Below are 14,755 nucleotides of genomic sequence, written 5' to 3' on the forward strand. Positions count from 1 at the left end.
TAATTAAATTTATATAATAATAAAAAGATTGTGAAAAGTGAATAAAAAATAGTTTTTAAAAACATTATATTTGAATCACAAATATAACATATATATATATATATATCTTCATTATGTCATACAGAAACCAATGAAATGATTCTATACTGAGAGCATAAACTCGCAAGTGTTTAACTTTTATTAATGTTGTCATTTCAGAACTTATTTTTTAATGACGCCCAGATCAATTTTTATGTTTAAGTAATGTGAAATATGTAATATAGTTTTTGCTTGAAACAGCCATGCCTGCTTGGTGATACATTATTGCCTTTTTCCTCTGTTTGCATCAAGTCCAATAACATCTTCTAGAATGTTGTTGCTTTTAAATCTGCTATTGCTATTTCTGAGCATTTAAGTTCCCATGTTTTCTTTCAGCCCTGATCTCAAACTTTTAAAAGATGTGATACAGAATTACTGGTGACTAGTTTTCTATGCATGCTCCTATAAAATTCTTGAGCCATCTAAAGTATTATTTTATATTCTTGGTGGCGGCTATTATAAATTGTGAAAACAATTTTCCTAGTGATTTTATGAACTAACTCAATTTGAAATCCTAATAGTCTCGTAAATTGACATTTCTAAAGTGGGCTATGGACATAATGTGTTTTCAAAATTGTGCTAAAATAAATGTTTTACTTCTATTATTACATTTACTTGATTGAAATTGTTGAGCTATTTAAAACAATCATGGAGGTTCCAATGTGAAATATATAGGCTTTAGTTGTGGCTAGGGGTAACATGTGACAAGAAAATAAAAAATGTTCCACCACTGATTTCTGCTAAAATAAAAGTTATTGCTCAAATGCCTGTTGAAGTTGGAAGTCGATATGTCGAATGGATTTTTGCAGAACAGCGCATCGTTTTTGAGTAAAACTGAAAATAAGTTAGTGCATAGCGCAATCGAGTTTTATTTTGTTCATTGAAAAATAGTAGATACTGTACTCTTCGAGTGTAGCAAGTTCACCACAGAAGGTATCCTTCCATCTCTCACTCCCTGCCAACGGTATCATCAGCCTTATGTTCACTTTGGATTTATCGTTATAAATTCCTCTGAATCTTTATAAAAAGTGACGACTACCGGCTATAGAGTTAATAATAGAGATAATTAAAAGGCAATTTTCAGCATTCCATAGGGCCCACTTCAAATAGCAAAATTACTTTCGAAACTTTGAAATACCGTGCTCTAATTGGACACTCGATGTAGTTATATCAAATAAATATCTAATATGCAAATCCGAGTTTTAATTAAACAGACCGTGAAGAACATTTAATGCTCATAAAAATATACAAGCCGTGAAAAAACGATTCGTCTCTACTGGGGGTATATTAGTAACACTTTGCACACGAAATATATGTCCACATCATCATATGCAGGTTTAACGTTAATTTAATAGTGGTATATTTCTCACAAATGAATTTTAATGAAATAAAATGGTTAAAAGTCCGAAAAAAATAGGGAAATTAGTTGCAGCTTGTGCACACATACACAGTTCTATTATTTTCCGCTACATGCTAAGCAAAAATAATGTGTTTTCCGCAATTTTCAGCGTTGGCTTATTTACAAGGGCTTTAACGGAAGATTTTCCACTATGAGCTCTAATATTGCATGCCGCCAAAGCTAATGTGCTTTGGGCGTAATATGAAAGTTTTGTATGTCCGGTAAAATTGGAGCTGCTGAACTTACCTGTATGATCATAAATACGGTAATTTTTCATTGAAACATATTATAATTCTTAATGTTTAAGTACCTACCTATTCATGAATCAATTACTCAATTATAGCAGAACAATTGCTTAGTGTTTGCATTTGGGAGTCAATATGTTTTCATTAGAACATTGATAATTTGATCTCTTCCGAAGTTTAAATGAAAAAAGTATGTTCACTTTAAGTCAAAATTAGATTCAAGAAAGTTTGCAAAAGGTTCAGAAGGTTATCTTAATCCGTAATAAAATCACCATAATTGGTTCATATAAAACCACAAAACGCTTCAACGTTTGCGCTGCTCGGAAACTTAGCCTTATTAAGATCACAAAGTGTTTTACGAATTTAGTTCATGCAGTACTGGAGGCGTTAGTTCTAAGTTTAGGATTCGATTAACTAATTATTGTTCTATAAATATCTCTGCAACAGTTTCTAATGTATGAACTGTATTTTTGACTCGGATATTTAAACTTGGCACAATACTAATATCAATTACTTTGTCGTTGCCTTCCATTTTTGTTTGTCGGCCACCCTTATCAGTCGGATACAAGCGAGCAATTTATATCCTTAGATGACTTCAATTGGCAATATGTGAGTTTTTAGTTGTGCAAAATGCACCATTTATAAGTAACTTTAATTCATAAGTAGATGTTCTCTCGAGGATCAAAGTATTGGTGACCCACAGTATGGAAAATTGTGAACTCTAATAAAAATGCTGGTTTGGAATAAAATTGCAAGGGCAAATTCAGAATCTCTTAGTATAATGACTTCAATGTACAAAGCAGTCGCCAAACTTACCCTTGGGGTGCATTTTTATAACCTGTTTAGTATCTTCGCTAGCTTTCCCTTGACTAAAATAATAAACTCTTATGTTTAGCCGTCCTACAAAAGAGTCGAGGAATAAAAAATTGGGTAAATCGTCTAGCCAAGTGTGTAGGTTATATCCCTCAGTCTTTCAGATAGTTCCGTTGTTACTCTTGCGTTTATACGTGTTTGCCCATAAGAGAACAATATAGTTTATGATTTTACGAGTAAAAAAGTTGCAGGACATTTTAGAGGAAACCTTCGATTATCTAATACGTTTCCTCCTTCAGGTTTTAGGTCACCAAACTGTGACGCAAAGGGTGAGGTTGGCAACAGTACTGTTCTCTCTCAAATTGTTAGTGAACTAATTCAGGTGAAAATTAAAGCCTAAACTTACTGTGGATGGTTTAAAATTAATAGCCACGAAAATATAATTTAAAATTAAGTCGAGAATATGGCGTGGTGTTTGTAATGCTAATATGTAGATTATCCATGGCATCGCCCTTTTCTGTAATCTGTCCATCATTGTCTTTACCAAGTCTATTCCGTTTTGTTTATAAGTGTATAAGAGTTGCGACTAAGTAACGAATACATTCGTTAAAATATAGGTCACGGATTTATCAAAAAATCGCCCTTATCTGTCGATTTTTGTTTATTGATTGACACGATTTCGTCGTACAAAAGTATAGGGCTTGAATCAAATAAACAGTAATAAAAAATGTAAATAAATAATTTAAAATTCAAATGTGTGTCAATTTACCAAAAAATAGTTGCTGCTCTACATTTAAGGCAGATATAAGCGGTTTCTCATAGAACTATTTCTAAGTCAAAAAATATTGATTTCGAACTGTTCACTAAATCTCAAAATTGCAAGTTTTCAACGAAATTGTGAATCTGTCTTTTTGAATTGGTTTGAGCTTGAAAGGTAAATCAACTTTTTGCCTACTTCATGTTTCTTCAAATGTGATCAAAATCGGCTGGAACTTGTACTCCTAAAATTAACTAACACTTTGCTCCATAATTCACTTATTCAGACATGCATTAGTGCAATCCCCAGCTTACCTGAGAACCAGAGGAATAATTCTAAATCGACTCATAGTTTGGAAAGTTGGAAGCGTAAAGTAAAATACTGTACAACTGAACGAGATCACTGAAGCGAGTTTTTTAAAACTCTAAAAAGGTTTCCGAAGATTTCTTGGTAGTAAAATCGCTCGCTAGTCGTAAAATAAGACGGATAAAATCATCGTAAATGAAGGCGAGCTTTATCGTATTTCTTCATATGGCGAAATTTTGTAGTTGACCCTCATGCCGTTGAACATAAAAGCTATTTGGTTTAGATGCGGAAAAAAATATATTTATTTTCATATTTCGTTTGGAAAAGATTTGCGATCGTGTCTTTCAGGACTTTAGAAAAAAATCCTTCAGACTTTATTACAGCGAAATGAAACAGTTTGGATATATTTTATATACGTTTATTACTTTTAGGAGCAAATGTTTATGGTAAAAATCTGGAGGGCAGTTTTAGCTTTAAAATGCAGTACTCGACATCTATGGATAACGCAGTATAGTAAATTAATTGATATCTAGATCGATTATACGAGATCAATAACACTAATTAATACACTAAGACAATTTTCCTCTGTTACTTAAAACATCTGAATCCTGAAGTTCATAAATCCAGCTTTTGTCCAAACTTAAAAATTATTTATGGGAAATAATACTGAATCATTTGAAATTTAGCTATTCTAGGATCGGGTGTTAGCAACATTCACATTAGACTATGAAATCTGAAATAAATAATCTAATTAGAAGAGAAGCTATTCTTACCTAATTTGTCAAGCATCTGCTGTTTATCTGTTCGACCGAATTTCAATTTCATTTACTCGAACTGACTGTATGACTACTTATAGTGATCCAAATACGTAACAGCCGGAAATCATTTCGACTATAGACTCGCTTCGGAAAAATTGCAAATTCCAAACATTCAAATGAAGGTCCATTTTTTCGAAGTATACCTTTGTTCTGTCATTTTTAAATTCCATAAATATTCATAGATTTCAGGCCGTGGGGATAAATGGAAGGGCTAATAGAAGAAAAATAATTCAATCTATGGAACAATTATTCGATTTATTTTTTGTATGAATGGTATATGTTGGCGGTTTTACCCCGAAATTTAATGAGTTAGCGCTACTCACAAATGCAAATATTTAAAAATATCGTTAATTATTTTGATCAACTTCAAATAGCAACATAGTATTAATTGTTGGCGTTTCATGACTATATTATTACATATATTCTTTGGTGTAGTTTAACGTTAAAAATATATATTATTTACAAACAAATTTTATATTCTTGAGACATACACACAGAACACACAGCATACTATATTTGGGTCAGATTCGGACTCACCTCCTTTCGAAACTCCTTTTAGAAGCAGAAGACCTAACAAATGATTGAAAATATTCTAGATTTCCGAAAAACCAACCAATGAGTTAAACCATTTTCAGGCAAGTTTAAGTAACTACAAAGTGCAAAGTCAGGTGCAGGTGACGAGGAATTGAAAGGACCAACAATGTTAAAGGCGGAAACTATATCTATTCAGAAATAAGTTCGATTGATTATAGAGCTTTAGCGAACCATAAAAAATTCAGGAGCTTATGAAAGTTCAGAAACATATCTGTTCTTAGTTACTCGACTTGAACTCATAAATACAGCCAACTAACTCAAAGCAGTAATTAAAAATGCAGTTCTAAAAACATTATTTTCCAGACCTAAGTCTATCAATGATTCATAGATTAATTAAATATTGTTCGACTTCAAGCACTAACTTTGAATAAAATGCCATTGAAAAGTTGGTCATTCACCTTTGCTCACAACTCCACCTTCATTTATCAATTTTCTAAAAATACAGTAATAGTAGTAACTGGTGCACCCTCTTCGTATTCCCATTGAATATACAATTAGCATTTAAGTTGATGTGGATACAATTACAAACGAGAGTTAATAACAATTGTGAAAATAGCAAACAACTCGCTAGGATAAAGTTGGATCCTGCATAAATTAGAATTTATTAGAATGTTGGCAATTCATGCTCTGAGCTGTTTTAGATTTTCACTTGCATCAACAGTGTTATAAACTTAGATAGATTGTTATTTTCACTGAGAAGCAGATCCGACAGGGATTTCAAGTGTTTTACATTACATTACTCCTGCATTAGCGACCCTGGTTTGTAACGTGGATCAAGGATATTTACCAATGCCATTTTCTACTACATTTTTCAGAAACAGATAATACGAAATGACGGGAGCAAGTAATGTCCTAGTAAGTTTAGCTGTTACAACTATGAATGCTCTCTTAAGCTGTTGAGGTCATTTGGCGTACAGTTAGTGGAGGACGAATTGTCATCAAGTTCAGTCAATTTAATTCAATTTTTTTATATGCAATTTTGCATAGAAACCTAATAAGTTTTCCAATTTTACAATTGAAACTGCAAGTAGATACGTTTTCTCTGAATAATTGATACTGTTTCCAAACGGCAAGCTTGAAATGTTTGCCCAACCCTAAAGTTTTGCTGCCAGATGTGATGTGAACGTGGGTGTCAATTTGGCGGAAACCACTGTCAGTTTTAGGCCTGAAACGCTGTATACTTATCCTATATCAGAAATGTGTGTAGCACAACTCAAACATTTGCCTCTGTATTTTTGTTAAAATTATTTAACGTTTACGCCGGCTTATAAGATTAGAGTTATGTCAATTTGTCATATAACTTAGTAACCAAAACACAGTACGTGTCATCAAGGATGATATATCGAGGTCTAAGTATATTGCGAGACTTTACAATTACAATATTTCAAAATAAACTTTTTATAGCGTAAATCTAAGTAAAGTAAAATATTTATGTTTTATAAAATGTGTCTGTATAACGTATTAGACAATCATGCACAAACACCAAAACAATCTGCTTCGTTAATTATTTATAAAGCTTACTTCCGCTCGTTGGTGTCGTTGGTGCAAACATGTTTAAAATGTGTTTTGGAGTCGACATATCAGTGAATTTCAGCAGCCGTTCAGAAATTTAAATTTAACAAATGTGTCAATTTTACGAAACAGGGAACTTAATTTTCAGTAAATTTATTTTAGGCTAACTGGGAGCTTACAGGTTAATAGGGGTTTATCTGTTTAATTAAAAATAGATTTCAGATATAATCACCCTAGGAAAGAATTTCATTTAAAGGTGATGTGATTTACAGAAAATACCACTCACGGGAATCAAAGAGTTAAAATTAAGGAAAAAAAGTGTATCAACCTCATCACATGCAACAAATCCATGCATTGCCGTTCCGTAGGGAATAAAATTTTTAAACAGGGCTACAAGGTATATTAAAGGTGCAGGTGTGTGGCTGATATGAGCTTTGGCAGCTAAACTAGATATTTCGTATGCACAGTGTGGCCTGACAATGATGGCTCTCTCCTTTGTTTCTCTTGAGTACTTGTAATCGTGTAAATTAGCTTTTTTTAAACGCATATTCAGTATGCTTTTAATTAATTTAAAAAATCTTCAGACTGGACTTTTATAGGATGTTAGTTTATTGACTGGAATGAGCAAATATAGTAGTCAGGTTTTGGAACATGTCAGACATAGAATTATGTGAGAGAATCCGTTAATGCATGAACAAATTGATGAAAAACATCATAGTAAAGTTAAGTGAAAGTATGAAGTTCTTCTCGTACAAATATTGTAGTTGAAAAGGCTAATGCTCAAAATTAAGACTTTTTTCGGCACGTAATTAAAGCCCTTGTTGCTGCTTTTAATTTAATAAATGATAGTATCGTGCGCCTGGAGACGAAGCGTTTGCGAATTTATCTATAATGGTTACTGAAGTCCGGCTATTAAAAAATGAATCCCCTTGAATCTTTTACGAGTCAAACTCCGACAGTTTCGTCTCGTATGCATTTAGCATCGAATTTTATTTACGTCTCTAGCCCAGGTAATTTCAGACAATCTAAAATGTATGTAACAGAATGTTTTTGTGTGTGCTCTAAAAGTTGCCACTCCGGGGCTTCCATTCTACTACTTAAATGAGATTATCAAGTTTTTAATAATTTTTTTCAAGACTGCATTTTAAATTCTAGCAGCAAATGCATGTATCATATTTTCATTTTCGCACTACTTCCGGTTTGGAAATAAAACTCATTATCGTACTGAATTTAATAAGGCATTTTATATAGTGCCTGAACATGGACTTAGTAACACAGACTTAATTTATTCATCAAATAGAGTTATATAAATAGTGTGTTTTTGCAGCTCATAGCATTTGTTGCTCCTAGTTAGCCATACATCAGAGTGTGAATTTACATTTTTCATATTTATAAACGGTAATAACAATTTGGCAAGATTCATTGAGGCACTCCTCAAGTCACAAAGCAAGATTACTGCTTGCTTAGGAAAGCTTCACTTCAATATCCTATTATGTGATGATTACAAGCCTACCTCACTCAGGTTTAATATTATTACTTTATTACTATCATTCTTTTACCTTTAAGGACTCCAGTCAAACTTATTATTGAAAATAAACTAGAAACGAAGCGGTGACATCGTGTTAGATATAAAATGAACAAGTAAATCGTGAAACATTTCCCGAATAATATTTTATAAATCTCTATTTCTCGCAGAGGTAATTTCCGAACAAACGTAACGCCGAGGCGCGAGTTTTGTTGTTCACGAGATTCAATGCCCTTTTTTCGATGCATTAGGGTCTATAAGGGGATCTACTTTCAATTGATCGAGTGGATTTTAAATCGAGTATAGCTTGATTTTTTTTATCAAACTCTAGCAAGACAATATTAATCATTAATCCATTTTCTCACTTTACTAGAACAAACTTTGTAGTAGAAACTTCTAGCAGCTTCATAGTTTAAAACTTTCAAGTTAACTTCATAGTTAAAGATTCAAAGTAATCCGAGTTCGAGTTAGCTACATATTAGTTTTTATATAGAAAACAGTTTGGTAATAAACATTATCATGCAATATTTATTATTTAATAGTTAAAGTTTGAACAATATATAATGCATATGTTTGGTACTTGTATATAAAGTCATGTACTATATATATGTCAAAAGTATATAGTCCTAGATGCTCGCGAAATGGTAAACATTGCCTTATAAAACTAACTAATTTTTACAGAAGGAAAGTTAACAGGCACTAGTGCAGTAGAGCACTGCTGATTCATGATTCAAGTTGAGAAACTGGTGTTTACCGCTTGTACATAAATGTTCCAATAGAGGAATCAGTCATTATCTAGGCCGCTTCTCTGTAAGGATTGTCAACATTGGAACTTACTCGTGCAATATACATCAAGTTTATAAAGTTATGTCAGCAAAAAGATTTTATGGTTTTCCGATCGGTGATCGTGAAACTTTTGCTGATCTCATAACGATCTTTCTTTGGGGGCTTCGGCTTTTAGTTGTTTGAATCATGCCCCGTTCTTTAACTCCTATGATAGAATTCATCCTTTTCCAGCTAAAAAGATGTCGATTCAGATCATTGCGGCCCCGTGTACAAAAATTCGGGTGTTCAACTTCTCGTTAATACATAATCAGAAACATGTGTAAAAGATGGGGTACACATGCAAAAAAGAAAAGTACGCTTAAAAGATAGTTGGATATTCGTCTTTCTTTTGATGATGATGACTTTGAAAATTTGATGGTGCCAAGGTCGAATAGTAAAAAAAATATGCTGGAATAAGTGTGTAATTCGGTAACAAGCAGACGTTAGTCAGTTCTCACCATCCAATTAAATGGAACCATTTTCCTTTCGTAGATGCATTTTTATATGATTTTCAGGTAATCTTGCAGATTTATGAACGCTAGTTATGGGTCACATTTTGAGAACAAAATCGCAATGTAATTAGCAAGAATGCTATTGTTCGATATGCATTTGCGGGTTTTAAACTTTGAGATTTAACTTCTGATATTCACTAACTTAATCAAACATATAAACAGGGTATTACAGAAGTAAAAAGTCCGGAACTTAAACTTTTGAAATATAATTTCGAGTCCTCTCACATTCCCATATTTAAATTACAAAGACATGTGACATCTCTCTCTGTACTTTGCGAGTGTAAACCATAACTGAAATAGGTCTCCTCTTTGACAGGCAGGAAGAACTTGAAAGCGAAGCGCTTCAGACTACTATAATATCACATTACCAAAATGAAATAACAGAAAATTAGTTCAAGCGTCCAGGGATATTATAAAATAAGCAATTACATATCCTTTTGGAGACGTGTTTCACTTATTGCTCTTATGAAAATAATGGGAACAGTAAGTTAGGAGTCCGGTTTTAGTTCCAAGTTCTTGGTTGATTTTGCCCCTAACTTATGAACAAGCATTTTTCCTTTAAGTAAAGAAGCATAATGTTTAGATGAGTGAGAATTTGCTTACTTTGATATCACCTTAAACAAGAAAGCTGCTAAAGACATGCACTGAGCCATTATATTTTCCGGAAGCGGAGCATGAGAAGGGAGCAGCATATTTGCCTCATTCAACCTGCGCTATAATAACTATATTGTCGCTAAAAATTAAAGCAAAATATTTTCATTTAAAAAATCAACAATAGACTATTTCTCCTTGCCACTTTTAAATATAGGTATGAGCGAAAACATTAGAGCCTATTGATTGTGCGCAAAACTAAAAGATACACGTAAATTGACGAAGAGAAGAAAATCCACCAAAATTTTCAAAAATTATCTGTACCTCCTTGTACCTATTGTTTCTCGATGACATTTGCATACAAATTACAATAGCAGTTACGTTTTCATTTCAAGTTGCTAAAAATTAGACAATCTAATGCAAATACGCTGTTTAATATTAAAAACCTGATTCAGACAGATATTGGTTTATTTATTGATTGGGTTAAAAATATGAAAAATTGGAAAGACCCGTCAATTTTATTTGCAAAAATGACACTTTAAATGAATATTTTTAGCCCCCTTGTTTCAACCTCCCAGGACGGGTAGATGTCGCCCTTAGAATCTTAAATGGGAAGGGGGGTCAAGTAGCACTTCGTTTTAAAGGGCGTTGAATTCTCTTTACATTAGTTACTACTTTATTGCTTTTTGTCCAGAGGTTTCCGGCTAATGGTGTTTAAAAGTTGTAGAAACAATTAAATTTAATAATTATTTTACAATAAACCCATGGGATCTAATTACGCATTATCTTATAAGTTGTTCGAAATGTTGTCTATTTTCCTGTAAACAATAATAAAGTCTATCTTCGAACTCTCCATAACATTGATAAGATATTCTCTGATAGATGAATTGGCAGTAGGGGACCAATTGAATGGCCTCCAAGGTCACCGGATTGAAAACCCTTAGAGTTCTTTCTTTGAGGACATCTTAAGTCCAAGGTTTATAAAACACCACCTGCTGATATTGATGATCTTAATAATAAATCAATGTTTAAACTAGATGTTCTTCCTGTTACTTAACGATTTTAACAGTGTAACCTACTTTTCTAATCATTTGTATTACAAGGAGAGCTAATACAATCGTTTTTATGTAAACACTAACCTGAAAACCTAGATCTTAATGCAGGAAAGTTTAATTGTTTCTACAACTTTGAAACACAATTATTCGGAAACCTCTGAACAAAAAGCAACGAAGACCCCTCTTCCCATTAAGGATTCTCAGGGTGACATCTACCCCTCCTAAGGGGTTTAAAGTCTCCACCTGATAAATAAAATTCACGGGTCTTTCCGGTTTTTCATATTTTTTTAGAAAGATGTTAAGGGTGGGAAGTTTTCAAATTGACACCCGGTATAATGTTTGATGAGTATAAGCGAAGTACACAAAGTGGCTATAATAATTAAACGAACAAGGCAGTTTTATAATAAATCTTTTAGTAGTTTAACATGCAACCGACCGATTAATTTTCATTAATTGCATGCGTCATCAAGGAAACATACTTTCCGGAACATGCAAGAAATTTAAAAGATCTGTGGTAAATGTTCTCGGATTTACCGTCATACCTTTTAATTTGTTATCGAACTTTTCCCTATTTTAAGGTTGTGAACTAAGTCAAATTAATTAAATACACCAGTATTGCAAACATATGTTTGTTTGCAGTAAATGAGAATTTACTCTTACGAGCGGAACAATAGACTTTGGTGAATGCCTGTATGAGAAGAGGAGACAAATGTTATACATAAATAAATCAACTTTGCAAATGAAACTCCGATTTACACCAATAAAATTCAATTGGCTGCTTTCAGAGATTCTATATTCGAATCGAAGAACCCGTATTAGTAGCGTATAAAATACCGATTGATGAGGCATAGATATGCTCCTTTTTTCTCATATACATAGCATACACATGTATGACCCATTCCTTTTCAATCATATATTCGTCTAGAATAATATATCGATTAGAAGACTTCGATATTCAAAGTGATGTTGATAAATATGAGCATTTGTTGCATCTTCTGGTATTTTCTATGCATGTAAATGTAAGTGGAAATAAAGTTTCTCTCTTTGGCTCGAATGTTCTGCAAACATGCAGCTGCTTGCAAATTTGCAATAATTATTTTCCAACGTCTGAAAGGTTGTATCAGAAGTCCTTATCTAAGTAGTGAAAGAGCGATTCCTAAGATACCACAATTTCTTCATTTTAATCCGATTGATGATGATTTATGCCTGTCACTTCAAAGTATTAATCTGCAAGTGGAGGACTGTATTTTTTCTGATGTCAGATGTGAATGTCCAAGAATTCGCTCAGCCATTTGGTCGGAAGCTGGACATGCGATGAGACTGATGACTGCAATTTCAGTTATTTCGCAGATAGACAATTTATCTCTTCAATTCTAAAGGAACGCATATATTTCGCACCGACTTAGTCACTAACTAAGTTAACTTTCCACTTTTAAATACACCTAAATATAAATGAAGCAATTAATGAAGGAGCAAATCATGTGACGATTGAAAAACCAAAATCTATAAAAAATAACTCATGAACTTTTAGAACAATATCTGTATTTCATAGTATGTCTTGTTATTAATCTTAATATAAGTGACTGCTATGCTTTAATATTAGTTTATTTTTTTTTGTAGTTAGCAACTGTTCAATGAGCTAATTTGGACATTTACGCAATTTAACTTCAAAGTTTTCGCAACACACAGTCATAGTCGGTTTCCAAAGCGAATTTTTCTCGCGAATATTTTCCCAATTCATGTAAAATGAAATGATAATTTCTTGATTTTTGTGGCATGTTAAACTTACATTTATTTTGATAAATTAGATGCACCGTATCTAGTCGAAATCAATGATGGAAATTTAGAACATATTGTATAGCCGTTGAAGCAAAGTTGTTCCAAAATTGACCTTAACGGTTTTAATATGCATGTGACGTATGCGAGACAGGTCGGACTGGAAATGATCTACTTAATTGAACATGTAGGAAATATAGTAAGTTCGTAAATATTATCGTAAAGACCATATTTGTATGATGATTTAAGGTTCAAGGATCAAAACTGACCATTTCCTGCAGGTAACTTGCAATATTAGTTTTCGTTTCTCTGTGTAGTAGCCCAAAGTCATTCCATATCTGAATGGCAGATCTTTCCCTTAGTTTTATCTTTAACAATTAGTCTAAAAATCCACACTTGAACCAAAATATTTCTACTTGAACCAGGTTTGTTGGTAAGCGGAAATTTCGAAAAAAAATCGCTTAACAAATGAATAAGCAAAATAATGCAAACAGCCAATTTACAAGGTGGAAACAGGTAGAAAAAATTGAATTCAAATGTATTTCAATAGGTGATAGTCATGTGCAAGAAGTGCTTAAAGCAATACTGTTTTTAAACTTCTGGCTTTCAAGAAAGTTTATGCCCGAAATTATATGTTGCTATATTGCAAACCCATGCTTATCGGTGAAAAAAATTATAATTTTGATTTTGGGATATAAAATATAAATATTGCACACTAATTTCTGGACATCTTCTATGTTGTACCAAGAATCAGATTGTATTGAAAATGTATGAAGTGTTAGCAAATTAGTAGGAGATTAGCGGTAGTGAGAAACTTGGCTGAGACTGAAACTGAAAAGCATCGCCTAGTAATTAGCGTTTACAGCGTATAAAATTAGCTGAAAATTTATATTTGTGAACTATTACAATAATTATTTCATGAAAGAAACGGGCGCAACTCATGATGCCATTTAATATATGTACCTCTGATAAAATGACTATTCACTAATATGAATCTTAAATATTTTTGGCTCAGCGAATGCTTCTTAATGCCAGCATGTATTCTCACAATCGTATAAATGATAACATTTTCCTTTAAACAATCACTACCTTTTATCTACGAGAAGTTGCAGCTTGAACATTTAAAACATCTTAGATTATATGTTAGCTACGTGATTGAATCCAATTAAAGAACTACGTATTTTGTATTGAATAAATTATATGTTATTATAATTGAGCCATTCCTTTTGCTTTTCAGTCTCCTTCAATGTTTTGTTAATATATCAGTGTATATGTATTTTTCAGCTCTTCATATTAATTAGGACTTTAAAACATGTATCAAATTCCAAACAATTTCACAAAAGTTTTGTTGAACATATAATCACACTGTCAAAGCAGGAGAAACATCAAATCAGTAACCCAATGATGGATTACTACATATATGTATGTGTTAACAATCGCGCTAACGCGGAAAACATTAATGAATGGCCATTTAAAACTAGTCATTATGCAGTTGGCAAAATAGCAATTTATGGAGCACCATTTATTTGAATTCCATTTACTCTAATTAAGCGTGATTTGAAAATATTTCAAAATTACGAAAAACTGATTTATTCAGGCAAGCGATAAAAAGATACAAAAACCGGAAATTGTCTCGCCTTGGTAAGCATACGTATAACTCAAATAGTGGCTTATCAAAGGATAAAAGTGCTGCAAAAAGCGACAAATTGTCTAAAAGTTTACGGTTGGGTGTATAAAGTATATATGTTTGGGATTTTGGCTCTTCTTGTAACGCATTTCCTGAGAATATCCTGTTAATTCCAGATGCTGACAACTTTTCGTTTTGTAACACTCATACGAAGTGAAATACATTGCAATATGATGAAAATGGACTTTGTGACGAGCGGCCGTTTTTGTCGTAAAATTGCTGCAGGTTAATGTAAGAAGGTTTTTGGTACATACGAGATCGC

The 14,755-nt window shown here is 32.7% G+C and overlaps 1 protein-coding gene across 3 annotated transcripts in view; it reads right to left on the reverse strand.

The window, feature by feature from the left end:
* LOC109537920 (tyrosine-protein phosphatase 99A) overlaps positions 1-14,755 on the reverse strand; it is a 298,832-nt gene that overhangs the window by 258,077 nt on the left and 26,000 nt on the right. The window lies entirely within an intron of this gene.

The sequence above is a fragment of the Dendroctonus ponderosae genome, unplaced genomic scaffold, assembly GCF_020466585.1.
Source record: "Dendroctonus ponderosae isolate FM_Combo_2020 unplaced genomic scaffold, Dpon_F_20191213v2 Dpon_F_20191213_1, whole genome shotgun sequence".
Classification (NCBI taxonomy): domain Eukaryota; kingdom Metazoa; phylum Arthropoda; class Insecta; order Coleoptera; family Curculionidae; genus Dendroctonus; species Dendroctonus ponderosae.